Source organism: Doryrhamphus excisus, linkage group LG10 (genome assembly GCF_037039965.1).
Source record: "Doryrhamphus excisus strain RoL-2023G ecotype Guam linkage group LG10, RoL_Dexc_Guam_v1.1, whole genome shotgun sequence".
Taxonomy (NCBI): domain Eukaryota; kingdom Metazoa; phylum Chordata; class Actinopteri; order Syngnathiformes; family Syngnathidae; genus Doryrhamphus; species Doryrhamphus excisus.
Genome location: NC_136366.1, coordinates 12,801,591 through 12,815,144, shown reverse-complemented (window position 1 = coordinate 12,815,144; position 13,554 = coordinate 12,801,591). Strand labels below are relative to the sequence as shown.

The following is a 13,554-nucleotide window of genomic DNA, read 5'->3' as shown; positions in this document are numbered from 1 at the left end:
AAATTGTTCATAGGTATGAATGTGAGTGTAAATGGTTGTTTGTCTATATGTGCCCTGTGATTGGCTGGCCACCAGTCCAGGGTGTACTCCGCCTCTCGCCCGAAGACAGCTAGGATAGGCTCCAGCATCCCTGCGACCCTCGTGAGGATAAGCGGTAGAAAATGAATGAATGAATTAATGTTTTGTATTGTATTTCTATTGCGTATTAGTTGGGTTTACATTATTTTGTTATGGGAATTAGTCATTCAGTTAGCACCTTCTGCAATGATGCTAACCAACATGGAACATTCTTTCTGTGCCCTTTTCAACATCCATGACAGCATAGATAGACACAATTGCACATGATAGCAGATCTGCTGCAAATTTTAAAGTGTATTTTATACAAAATTTTGTATTATTATATATTAGCATCTCTGCGGATGACCACAGTCTTTCTCGTCTCCTCTTGTCCAACAATTGCACAGCTCAAGGGTCTTGGCGGTAGGAGGCGGGGGGGGGGAGGGTCTCCGCCTTCATTTCCCAGCTGGAGCTCTCCTTTCATGGCTGTTTAAGCAAGCACTTGAAATGGAAATGCACTTGACACTTAAAGGGGTGTAATCATGGAGTGTTTGAACTGCACTCAGTGTCTGTGCTAGCTCCCCCTCTCGTCACTGTACAGATCACTGTGGCACGCTCCCCCGCATCCTTACATTTATGCATCTGATGGTTCCGCAACTTTACTTATGATGCGAAAGCTTTCGAAACCCAAAGTTGTCGTCCTCAATCATCCCTCGCCTTACAGCAATTAGAGCCGCAGTGAACATTTCATTAGGCTAATATGTCTTGGCTGGCCAGTGTGTGACATTATTGTGCTGAGCCCACTGTTTTCATCACACTTGCATGGCAGTAAAAACACTCCCACCCCGGCTTTTCGCTCACGCCCTCGCAAAGCAACACAATTAATTAAAACGGTTTTGTGTGAATGCGTTGAAGGCAGCTCACAATGCCAGGAAATCCACTTACAGCTTCGAACGCCAACCTTTGCAATCAAAATGTATTGTTTGTCGTGATTATTATATATGCATTTGTGATACATAAGTCAGGCGCTTTCAAAGGGTGTCTGGTACAAGATGGCTGAGGTCAAAGGTCAAATTGATACACGCCACCTTTCTTATTTTTACGATTTCCTACAGATCAATCCAATTTATCAGAGCAAGAACCTTAATGAGTTGTCTTAAAAGATGCCAAACGGAGCGATGTTGCTAAAGGTCGTAGGTCACATCTCAGGCACCGTAAATGCTCTAATTATAGCTGGATGTGGCATCAATTGGTAGCAGGCGATAATTGGAGAGAAGAAGTTGAAAACCCTTTTTTTTGTATTGTTTTTATTTTTCACTTTCTCATTCAGTCGTCCCTTTCTACATCACCGTTCAAAAATGAAATAATGATTTTGGATAAGCAAATTGGACGTATTATCGGCCCATATTAAGCATTTTCAATCATAAAAAAGTGAATGAAAATACAAATATAAGGTATTCAGAAGATGTGATATGTAGTATTTGTGACATTGATTGCGTCTTTAAGAGGTGAGTATTTGCAAGGTTAGCAGTGTGGAGCGTACCACTACCACCACACTGGCCACTAGGTGTCAGGATCGTTACATTGATGAGACAATAACCACCAAGTATCTGACAATGCTAACGTTTGAGTCAATGTTATGTTTTTATTTATGTCAAAGGTATGAATGTGAGTGTGAATATTGTGTGCCCTGTGATTGGCTGGCGACCAGTCCAGGGTGTACCCCGCCTCTTTCCCGAAGACAGCTGTGATAGGCTCCAGCACCCCCCGCAACCCTTGTGAGGACAAGCGGTAGAAAATGAATGAATGAATGAATGAATATATAAATACCGTGGAACCGTGGTTAGCATCATTAATTTCTTCCAAAAGGTCTGACTTTAACCAAAACGGACATTAACCAAATTAAATTAAATTGAATGAATGCAGAACACAGATGGACTCAGGCAGTGTATTAACATGAGAAGTACTATTATTGTAATATTATATAATTATTATGGGCTGCACGGTGGTTAGCATGTTGGCCACACACAACCTGGGTTTGATTCTGGGTCTGGAACCAATTAACCGCGATAAACAAGGACTGACGGCGCATTTAAGAACAAGTATTTTGCAAATAGTCAACAACAGAACCAATGTTGTAACAAACCGCTGATGGGTTGATGGTAAAAAAAAACCTTTAACACGTGTGACTTTTACACCAACAGCTGAGTAGCGACATTTTAAGCACACGCAGAGGTACATAAAGCGTCAAATGGAGCCACCGCCATCACATATGTTATTGCCAATTGTTTGACTCCGCTCTAGTTAAAGACCAAGGTGGTGGTTATTCGCTTTTGGGATCATTGGAGCATTTATGACGAGAGAAACGCAACACATCCAGTGCAAGAGTTCCATTGAAAAATTGTAAAATTCTATGCACAATGTGTCCTGAGACTCTGCAGTTAATTGAACAGTGCCTTAGTACTTGGCCAGTGGTTAAAAAAAGGACGTATCCTATGTTAGTGATCCAGCTGAGTTGAGTCTATTGTATAAACAAAGTGCTGTATGCATGCAGTCTGCATCTCCTCTTAACAAGCAGCCAGGTCAGCAGTGTTTATTGAGGTGTAGTAGCTTGGAGCATTAACCCCATTAAGTGAAGTGGCCATTTTGTTTTAGAGCTCTCCGCTGTGACACTCTTGACCACTTTTTGGCTTCTTGATGACTGCATAAGTAGCCTTCATACATGAACCTGTTGTCTGGTGCCGGCCATCTGGACCCCCCCCCCCCCCATACCGGGCCCGACACTTGACTTGTGTAGCGATGGAGCCATGATGACGATGTGGACCTAATACAATATTCATGCATTAGAACGGGCATGCATTGCTTTGCCTTTCTCCTCCTCAAGCTGCTGCCGGTAATTGAAATTTCTGAAGTGCGGCGTGTTTAATAATGGAATTAATTTCCCATGCAAAATGCATCAGATTGAGCGTGTACGCATGCAGCAGGGAGGGAGCTCCATGCCGAGACCAAATATATGACTACCATTTGGTCATTTATTCTATTTAGCGCAGATGCTAAGTCGGCCATCTTGCCCTAGACATCCTTCAAAATTGATTGGATTTCATGATGTGGTTTTGTGTATTAATGTTTTAAATTTCGATGGTTTGTTGTAAATGGTGAATAATTAAGAGGACAGTGAATAGGTACCGCTTTAATAAATCTTAAAAGAATACCTCAAAGAAAGTACATACTAAAACCACCTATTTTGTTATTATTTATTAAAATAGTGACCTCTATTAATAATAAAATTTTTTCTTAAATTTTGCTCATTAAAAGCCCACAGTACAAAACACAGTGTACCAGGTTCCAAAAGTAACACATTATGACCTATAAATATTGTTACAATGTTGTATTGTCGTGTTAAACAATGCCAAAGCGTCAGATAATGAGGTTTGCAACATTTGGAAGTGAGCCCTGAAAGAAGTTTTGGATGGTTCTGCATGTCTTTATAATTGCCTGCACTCATTAAATCCGCATCCATGTATCCGGAAGTCCTCTGGAGCGCTTGGGAATGTGACCAATCACAACAGAGTGGGCGTGCCTGGAGGCGGGATGTGGGTGGAATAATTTTAACAGGCTATTGCAGGGCTCGACAATAACGATGTACCGATGGCCCGGGGCAAGTTAAAACAAAATTCGGGCAAGCAAATCCAATCAGTGATATTCCCGTCGGGCAAAAAAAATAAATAAACAAATCAAGAATAAAGAAAATCAATCAATCTGTAATAAATAAATAAATATAATGATAATAATAAAACAGCAAATAATAAAAACTTAAGAAACCACATATAGTTGGTGGGTAGACAAATTATTTTTTTCAGATTAAAATGAACAAAGCATCATTACAGCCCTGTAGACATGACAAAACACGACTATAGTCACATTTATACTTTTGTTTATTTACAACATATTGCGCAACTGCAGGGTCTTGAGACACATGCTAACTCGCAAACTAGAGTGCTAGCAACCTAAACGGTAGCCTTCAAGTCATTTCCTTTGCACTTAAATAGCCAAAAACTTACCACTTCCACACGGATAGGGAGGATAACTATTGACAGTTATTTAACCTTTAACATGAACATTAATCAAACATAATAATTTTTTCTGGGTACATGATACCATACAGCATCCATATCAAACTTGCGCGGGCCGCACTAACATTAAACTTTAATTTCAAGACAGGGGGCCTCAAACTAGTGTCCTGAGAGTCACATTTGACCCGCGGGCCGCATGTTTGAGACCCTTGTCTTAAGGATTTCCCATGGGCAAGTAATTTTTGTTTATAATGTAGAGCCCTGTATTGGGTGGGAAGCAGGAAGTCCACGGAAAAACTGCAGGAGGCGTAGATCTAGAAAGCTTTCTATGCAGGTTATTGTGTGTAGCTGCTCTATAGGAGTCCACAACTCCAATACAAAGGGGCCAAATGAGAATAGTAGGTTCCCCTTTAAATGATGGACAGAAAGCGTAAGCGCCTCATGATATAGTCAAAGCAAATTCTATTTTTCACATTTTCATTGTAAAGGTCCTTAAAGCAGTTTACACAAAAGCTAAAAGTTTAGCATTTTGTACCCATGCTTTTTCATTAGACAGCGTAAGGAAAGCACAGGAGACACGGTGCTCACTTTGACCCTGTAAAGGACAAACTCCAACCACTGTTAATTTCTGTCCCTGCTTTGCCATTTGCTGATGTTTTTCTTTTTTGCAGACTTGAGCACTCTTTCCACTTGGCTAAAATGTCCCTTGATGCCATCGAGCTATGAGGCACTCCGAGAGGGAGGGTGTAGAGGGAAAAAAAAGGTCAAAGCAATTTATATGTGACATGTAGACTTTGATCGCTTTGTCATCGCCTCGGGGGCCAAACCTGCCTCTCTCACAAGTGCACCCCCCCACCATAGCCACCGACAACACATTCTTATTGACACGGACAGATGTGTGCTGGCAACACACGCACACATACACACATGCACGGACGTCAACTGCTGTTTCCGCGAACATGCTTTGTCGTGTCTTTGTGTTTGGTTGGAAATCATTCCGATATCCAATACTTGTCTTTCAATGCAGCATCGATCCGATTCTACGGTTGTGTATTAACTCCAGTGACACATATTGGACAACGGTGAGGAAAATACACATGCATTAGGTCCACCTGCACAATCTCCCCTCACAATTGTATCGTTTTGTTTCTCCCTAGTCATCGCATTTCATTCTTTTCCAACTTGACTGGGATTTATGGTCATTTGCAGGAAGATATGGGAATTTATAGTAAATGTTGTACCACTACTAAATTGTACTATTTGATGTGTGAATGTGTGTATGAGAGGGACCCAAGTAGAAGAGTGACGTTACAGGGAGAAGAGATACAGAAGGTGGAGAATTTAAAGTACCTGGGGTCAATAGTCCAGAACAATGGAGATTATGAAAAGGAAGTGAAGAAGCATGTGCAGGCAGGATGGAACGGGTGGAGAAAAGTATCAGGCGTGATGTGTGATAGGGAAGAAGAAGAAGAAGAGTTTCAGCTAAAATGAAAGGAAAGGTAAACAAAACTGTGGTGAGTTGTTGTTTGGTCAAGAGCAGGGGTCTCAAACACGCGGCCCGCGGGCCAAATGTGGCCCGTAGGACTCTAGTTTAGGCCCCCGCCTTGATATGAAAGTTTAATGTTAGTGCGGCCAGCGCAAGTTTGATATGGATGCTGTATGGTATCATGTACCCAGAAAAAATTATTACGTTTGATTAATGTTCATGTTAAAGGTTAAATAACTGTTAATAGTTATCCTTCCTATCCGTGTGGAAGTGGTAAGTTTTTGGCTTTTTAAGTTTTTGTCATGTCTACAGGGCTCTAATAATGCTTTGTTAATTTTAATCTGAAAAAAATAATTTGTCTACCCACCAACTGTGGTTTCTTAATTTTTAATTATTTGCCGTTTTATTATTATGATATTTATTTATTACTGATTGATTGATTTTCTTTATTCTTGATTTGCTTATTTATTTTTCATCTTATTTTGTGTAGAAAAATTAAAATTTACATATTTGAGAACAGTGGAATGTTTTATCAGAGCTTTTCTTGTAGAAAATTGGAACCAAAGCGAAGTTTTTTAAATATTTTTTGTTTTTAATAAATGCCTTTTTTTTTTTTTGGAAAACTTGATGCGGCCCAGTCTTACCCAGACCCTAGCTCTAGTGGCCCCCAAATAAATTGAGTTTGAGACCCCTGGTCTAGAGACAGTGCCACTGAGGAAAAGACAGGAAGCAGAACTGGAGGTAGCACAGATGAGGATGCTGAGGTTCTCATTGGGAGTGACCAGAATGGATAGGATCAGTACATCAGTACATCAGAGGGACAGTGAGGGATAGTGAATATATCGGTAGAAGACCTGTTTAAAGTGGAAAAATAATACATTTTATTTCTTACAGCAGTTTTTGGGAAGCAGACATTTTTTTTGTCATCTTTGATCGGGATATCAGCACAAGCGGAATATTTTCTGCATTGAAATATCAGTATCCCGGAAGGCAGGAAAATGAAGACATGACACGTGCTACTACTTCACTGTTCACTGTAATGGATGATGCTGTCCACATGTGCCGTTATTTATTGTACACATCTGTGCAGCTTTTGGGTGGCATGGAGAAGATGAAGAAGAGGAGTGTATGGCAGCGGTGGGGAAAGACCGGGAGGCAGTAGCTGCCTTCATGAATACCCATCATGCCAATTCCACTGTGATTTATAGTGAGACCTGCCAAATAGAAGGCAGAAGGGAGCGGGACGGGGGATGGGGGGGGGGCAACGAATGACCTTCACATACGGGGGTTTCTCCAACTGAAACATGTTCACTGGAGAGGTTAATTATCTTCATATGGAATAATCATGTAGTTGGAGGATGGCGTCACGGGCAGGAAAAGGACACACCTGAGTAAAAACCTCATTAATCTAGAAAAACCCCACCAATGTGATAGGCAAGAGGAACATAGGTCACTTTTGACGTCACGCTGACATTACAATCATAACAATAACATTAGAATATGAGATTTTGCTTCCAAGTGACCTTTTTGCAATGATTGGGATGACGTCTCGGCGCACATTGGATTCTGCTTGGTCCTGGTCTGCTAGTGCCGGTTCTGGTACCACTTAGGACACGGGTCTCAAACTCAATTTACCTGGGGGCCACCGGAGCTAGGTTCTGGGTGAAGCCGGGCCGCATCAGGTTTTCAAAAAAACAAACAAAAACAAAACGCATTTATTAAAAACTGGAAAAAAAATCAATAAAAAACTAGTATCTTCAATGCTTTAGCTTCTGCTATATCCTACACTTTTTCAGTACTTTGGTTCCGGTTTTCCACACCAAAATATCTGATAAAACATTCCACTGTTCTCAAATATCTTAATTTTTATTTTTCTATACACAAAATAAGATAAAAAAATAAATAAACAAATTAAGAATAAAGACAATAAATCAATCAATCAGTAATAAATAAGTAAAATAAGAATAAAACAGCAAATAGAGAAATTCTATTTTTCAGATTCAAAAGTACAGTATTAAGTTATTTAACCTTTAACATGAACATTAATGAAACTTAATAATTTTACCCAATTAGCAAGTTAGCATCGTACTCGGTTCCATCTGGGAGCAGCGTCGTAACTTTAACAACATGTTTGATGAGATGCTTTATCTTGACGTGTATTTTCCGTTTTATTCCAAATCATTTCCTGCATTTTATTTGTAACCAGCGTCATAAGCCTTTAGCTTTATTGCTAATCCAAAGTAAAACAGGGCGGGGTAACAGGGTAGGGTAACAGTACGGGTGGGGCAAAATCATGTTAATTGTGTACGGTGTGCACACAGCTTTAAGCTGTCATTTCAACATTAAACTTTGGTATCAAGGTGGGGGCCTCAAACTAGCGTCTCACGGGCCACATTTGGCCCACGGGCCACGAGTTTGAGACCCCTGACTTAGGAATTAGAGTGGTTCCCTGCACATTCACGATTCAACATTTGCAACCCTGCAAATTCACAAAACCATTTGTATTTTTTTATTTATTCTTTTTTTTTTTTTTTTTGCCCCGTCCAGCCATTGGGGCAGATTGTTGATGTAAATGCCCTTACATGCAAAACAGATTTGCTCTGTGTCAGGAAAGGTGTAAGAACAAAAAACAATCAAAAACAGCCGCAACAACAATTCCCATAACAACAATTTATTCTTCAAAAATCAAGGATGCACTGATCAGGGTTTTATGCTGCTAATACCGATTGGCCGATCCCGATCACATGGATTAACTGTACATTTTTCTATCAATTTATGTTGATCGGTATTGCTCAGGGCAAACGGGTAAATATTAAATTAAAAAATAAATGTTTAGGATTGTCCTGAGTATTAAAATAAACTGTTGAATAATTTTTTTTTAGCTCAAGATAACAAAATGCAATTTTGTTATCTGTATTTTGTTTTGGAATTTTACTGGAAAAAACGTCCAGTATGTGTTGTGTACAGTGGTTTTTTAAATAATAAATAAGTTTTCATGATCGGGAAATAAATTTGATACCGATATCAACCGATATTGTATACGATATTTATTGGACATCCCTAATATATATGCATTTAAAAAAATTGTTTTATTCATGAAAATACATTATAATATAAATTTTTACTGCAATTTTACTAGAATAAAGTTATAATGTTGACATTCATTCATTCAAAATGTCAACTCAACTACAATTAATAATGTTTGTTTTGCTAGAACAAAGTTATAACTTTAATATTGTCGAAAATATCCCTCAAAGAATTCATAAAGTACACTATATCTCTCATTTGTATTTGTCTTTATTCTACTAGAATAAAGTCAGAATGTTGCTACTTTATAGCAACATTGAACTCAAGTTGCTGGTATTGTCGGTCCTTGTCCTGCCTCTTGTTGCCGGGCAGAGTTTATTGGTGTCTTAATCACAGCTGATATTCCTGCAAACTGTAAACAATGATAACGATATTGTTAAATGTACATATATGATGGACCCTATACATTACAATAAGATGTACTGTATGTGCCACTGTAGGTGTTATAAGGAGGTCTATGTGATGCCCCCACCCCCATTTGGAGGGACTACCTGCATCTCTTTCAATATTCTTTCCCTCCCATCTTTCTAAATGCATTAAGTAGTGCTGGAACTCAGCATGTCCCATTTGTCAGACCTTTTTACTGGAGGCTCTTAACACTCAAGTCCACAGATCATGAACCCAATCAAGGCAGGCAATTTGTGGTAAATTTATTGCACCCACGCCACAACGCTATTGGCTCGCTTCTCATCAGACGGCGGCCCCCGATCAAACCCCTGGTGGTGCGACGGGCTGCGATCTGTTTTGTTATCGGCGTTTTTTTGATTTATTTGTCCCATCTTGTTGAGCGTGGCCAGAGAGGAGAATAACATACTCCGCCGTGATGAGCTCCCTTGTCACCTCAGCACGACATCATGACGAGTGGCTCGAAGGCTTGAAATCGGGGTAGTAACTGGCGGCCCACAGGCCAAATGTGGACTGTCAATGGCATTGCAACGCCCCACTTTGGACTTTGGAGCAAGTAACATTTTTGTAGCTGAATATTAAACATCAGAACACTCCTGTCATACAGAGGATCTTTGACTTGTGTTTTGGCAGTATAGCCCTAAAGTGGACGTTGCCATAGTTTCAGATAATGAGGTTTGCGCATTTGGAAGTGAGCCCTGTCTCAAAATGCTCGGTTTCAGAAGTTGGGGAAAAACTGCCCCTTTGTGATGTCACAGCGAGGCGAACTGGGCGTGGCTGGAGGCGGGCTGTGGCTACAATACATTAAAACAGAAGCACATAATCCAAAGAAATACAGCTGGATAGGCGCAGATTCTGGAAGATCTAGAAAGCTCTCTGTGCTTGTTATTGTGTGTAGCTGCTCTATAGGAGTCCACAACTCAATACAAAAACAGTCGCGTTAAAAACTCTAGTGTGCTCCTGTCATTTGTAGGATCTTTGACCAGTATTTTTTTTCAGTAGGTACCTAAAAACAGCAGCACTCTCCTGGCATTAGATCTTTGACTTGTGTTTTGGCAGTATAACCTTAAAGCGGACGTTGCCATAGTTTCAGATAATGAGGTTTGCGCATTTGGAAGTGAGCCCTGAAAGAAGTTTGGGATGGCTCAAAATGCTGGGTTTCAGAAGTCGGGGAAAAACTGCTCCTTTGTGATATCACAGCGGGGCGAACTGGGTGTGGCTGGAGGCGGGCTGTGGGTAGAATAAATTAAAACAGAAGCACAAAATTCAAAGAAATACAGCTGGATAGGCGCAGATTCTGGAAGATCTAGAAAGCTCTCTGTGCTTGTTATTGTGTGTAGCTGCTCTATAGGAGTCCACAACTCAATACAAAAACAGTACAGTGTGCTCCTGTCATTTGTAGGACCTTTGACCAGTATATAGAAAATATATTGGACTAGCATTTTTGTAGTAGGTTCTTAAAAATAGCAAACTGCTCCTTTCAGATAGAGGATCTTTGGCTTGTATTTTTGCAGTAGATCCTTCAAAACAGCTGAAATCTCCTGCGAAATAGAGGATCTTTGACAAGCATTTTTTTTTCAGTAGATCCTCCGGTTTTCAGGATCTACTTTTATCTACTTTTCTTCCTCAGGTTTTCAGGATCTACGAAAAAGAAAAAGTAGATAAAAGTAGATCCTGAAAACCTGAGGATCTACTAAAAAGAAAAAGTAGATAAAAGTAGATCCTGAAAACCTGAGGATCTACTAAAAAGAAAAAGTAGATAAAAGTAGATCCTGAAAACCTGAGGATCTACTAAAAAGAAAAATGCTTGTCAAAGATCCTCTATTTTGCAGGAGAGTTCAGCTGTTTTGAGGACCGACTGCAAAAATACAAGCCAAAGATCCTCTATCTGGAAGGAGCACTGGAAGGAGCACTCAGGTTTTCAGGATCTACTAAACTTGTGTTTTTGCTGTAGGTCCTTTCATGTAGAGAACTTTTGGCTAGCATTTTAAAAGTAGGCGATTAAAAACAGCACAGTGTTCCTGTGATATAGAGGATCTTTGAGAAACAATTGAGTTGAATAGCCCCGCTTTAAATGCTCACTGATTTAAGGTTCTGCATCTCAAGATGGCGTTTTGGGCTGGGTAAAAGATTGAGTTGTAACTCCTATATTTCATTGCGGTATGCATTAATCACACTTCTCGCTCCTGCGCCCAATGTTGTGAGCCCGAGACGAACGCATTTACAAGCTTCCTCTTCTTCTTCCCGTTCTGACACAGTGGCGTGGGTATGTTTGGAAGCAATGTGATGAATACAAGAGTTATTTAAGTAAAGCAGCGTGCAGCCCCAGGTGGGGAGGAGACCACACCATTGTTCCATTTCAAGGCTGTCAGTCTGACTGATGACTTGCGGGCCTCACGTCGTTCCTCTCTTTCTTCTCCTCGTGTTTATGATTTCAAGTAGAGGAATTACAACATAGACCCTCTGTTGCATTTATTCACAATACTCGTTTTTTTTACTTTTTTTTCTCTTGGCAGCTTCAAGGAGAGCATTCTGAGGCTACAAAGACTATTATTATCATTCTTTTTTGTGCCTTTTTATTCAACTTTTGTATCTAAAGCCATAACTTTTTGTTGAAATATCTCACAACTCATTGTATGTATTTTACTTTAGTTATGATTTGGAGTGCATGAGAGAGTGGAAGGGAAAGCATTGTTGTTTGACCGACTGGTCCAACACAGCAGCAGCAAAATTATTCATTCATTCATTAATTTTCTACAGCTTATCCTCACAAGGGTCACAGGGGTGCGGGAGCCTATCCCAGCTGTCTTGGGGCGAGAAGCGTGTTACACCCTGGACTGGTGGCCAGCCAATCACAGGGCACATATAGACAAACAACCATTTAACACTCACATTCATACCTATGGACAATTTGGAGTCGCCAATTAACCTAGCATGTTTTTGGAATGTGGGAGGAAACCGGAGTACCCGGAGAAAACCCACGCATGCACGGGGAGAACATGCAAACTCCACACAGAGATTGGAAGAGTGGAATTGAACCCTGGTCTCTTAGCTGTGAGGTCTGCGCGCTGACCACTCGCCCGCAGCAAAATTAGTTACCGCAAAAATTTGATCAAGTCTTTTCAAACATTCCACGCTACAAAATAAGTCATAAAAGTAAGTATGATTTGTGTGGATATCGGATCAATGTCTGTATTGGCCGAGTATCGGCTGGGATGTGTTGTATGGTAACACCCTTAGTGTTTTCTGCTGTGTCAACTTGGTGAGAAGCCATGATGGCTGGTCATCTGTTTTGCTTGTTAGCGTCCTTTGTCAACAATGGCAACTAAAGCGACACGTAGAATGGTGCGGGAACCGGAACTAATTGATGTGTTTATTGTCAATGTTGATCCAAAATGGGTGGAGAAGGCTTAAAAAAGATGACTAACCTGCCAGGAAGACAAAAAAGGAAAGAATATACAAGTAGTGTTACCTTAAATGTAGTGATTTTGTGGCTGCGAGTGGGTTTTAATTTGGTGGAAAGCATCCCAAATGGCTCTTTCGATGCTAAAAATGGCCGGCCTGGACTGATTGCCAGTTAATCACTTGAAGCATTGAGTTGGAATTGATCCTATGTCATGATAGTCAGCTATGTGAAACACTACACCACCACTGTTATGTTGGTAAAGGCAAAACTGTTAGATGGATGTTCATTCATTCATTTTCTACCGCTTTTTCCTCACGAGGGTCGCTGGAGCCTATCTCAGCTGTCTTTGGGCGAGAGGCGGGGTACACCCTGGACTGGTGGCCAGCCAATCACAGGGCACATATAGACAAACAACCATTCACACTCACATTCATACCTATGGACAATTTGGAATCACCAATTAGCCTAGCATGTTTTTGGAATGTGGGAGGAAACCAGAGTACCCCACTCACACACGGGGAGAACATGCAAACGCCACACAGAGATGGCCGAGGGTGGAATTGAACCCGGGTCTCCTAGCTGTGAGGTCTGTGCGCTAACCACTCGTCCGCCGTGCAGCTAGACTATGGTCATTATTAGTCAAAACATATTGAAATATAAGTGATATGTAGTATTCTGCTCACCAGGCAGCAGTAATAACACAAAACAGTAAGACAGCCATGGCATGTCCGACACGATAGAGTGGAAAAAAAAACAACATTCCCCTCCCATTCCGTGTGGAAGTGGTAAGTTTTGGGCTTCTTAAGTTTAGAAGAAATCAATTTGAGACTCACTGGTTAGCTCACTAGCTAGCTAGTGGAATTGAACCCTGGTCTCCTAGATGTGAAGTCTCGACCGCCGTGCTGCCCCTTAGATGGATGTCATTAAAGCTAATAGAAAATGATAGAGTAGAAAAAGAATTATACTTAATAAGGATAAAATGTGTAAATAACAATACATGATGAATGTTTGGTGTAATCACCTGCCCCACCGAAGTAACA

The 13,554-nt window shown here is 40.6% G+C and overlaps 1 long non-coding RNA gene across 1 annotated transcript in view; it reads left to right on the top strand.

The window, feature by feature from the left end:
- Window positions 1–13,554, top strand: part of LOC144901101 (uncharacterized) — an 88,480-nt gene that overhangs the window by 34,656 nt on the left and 40,270 nt on the right. The window lies entirely within an intron of this gene.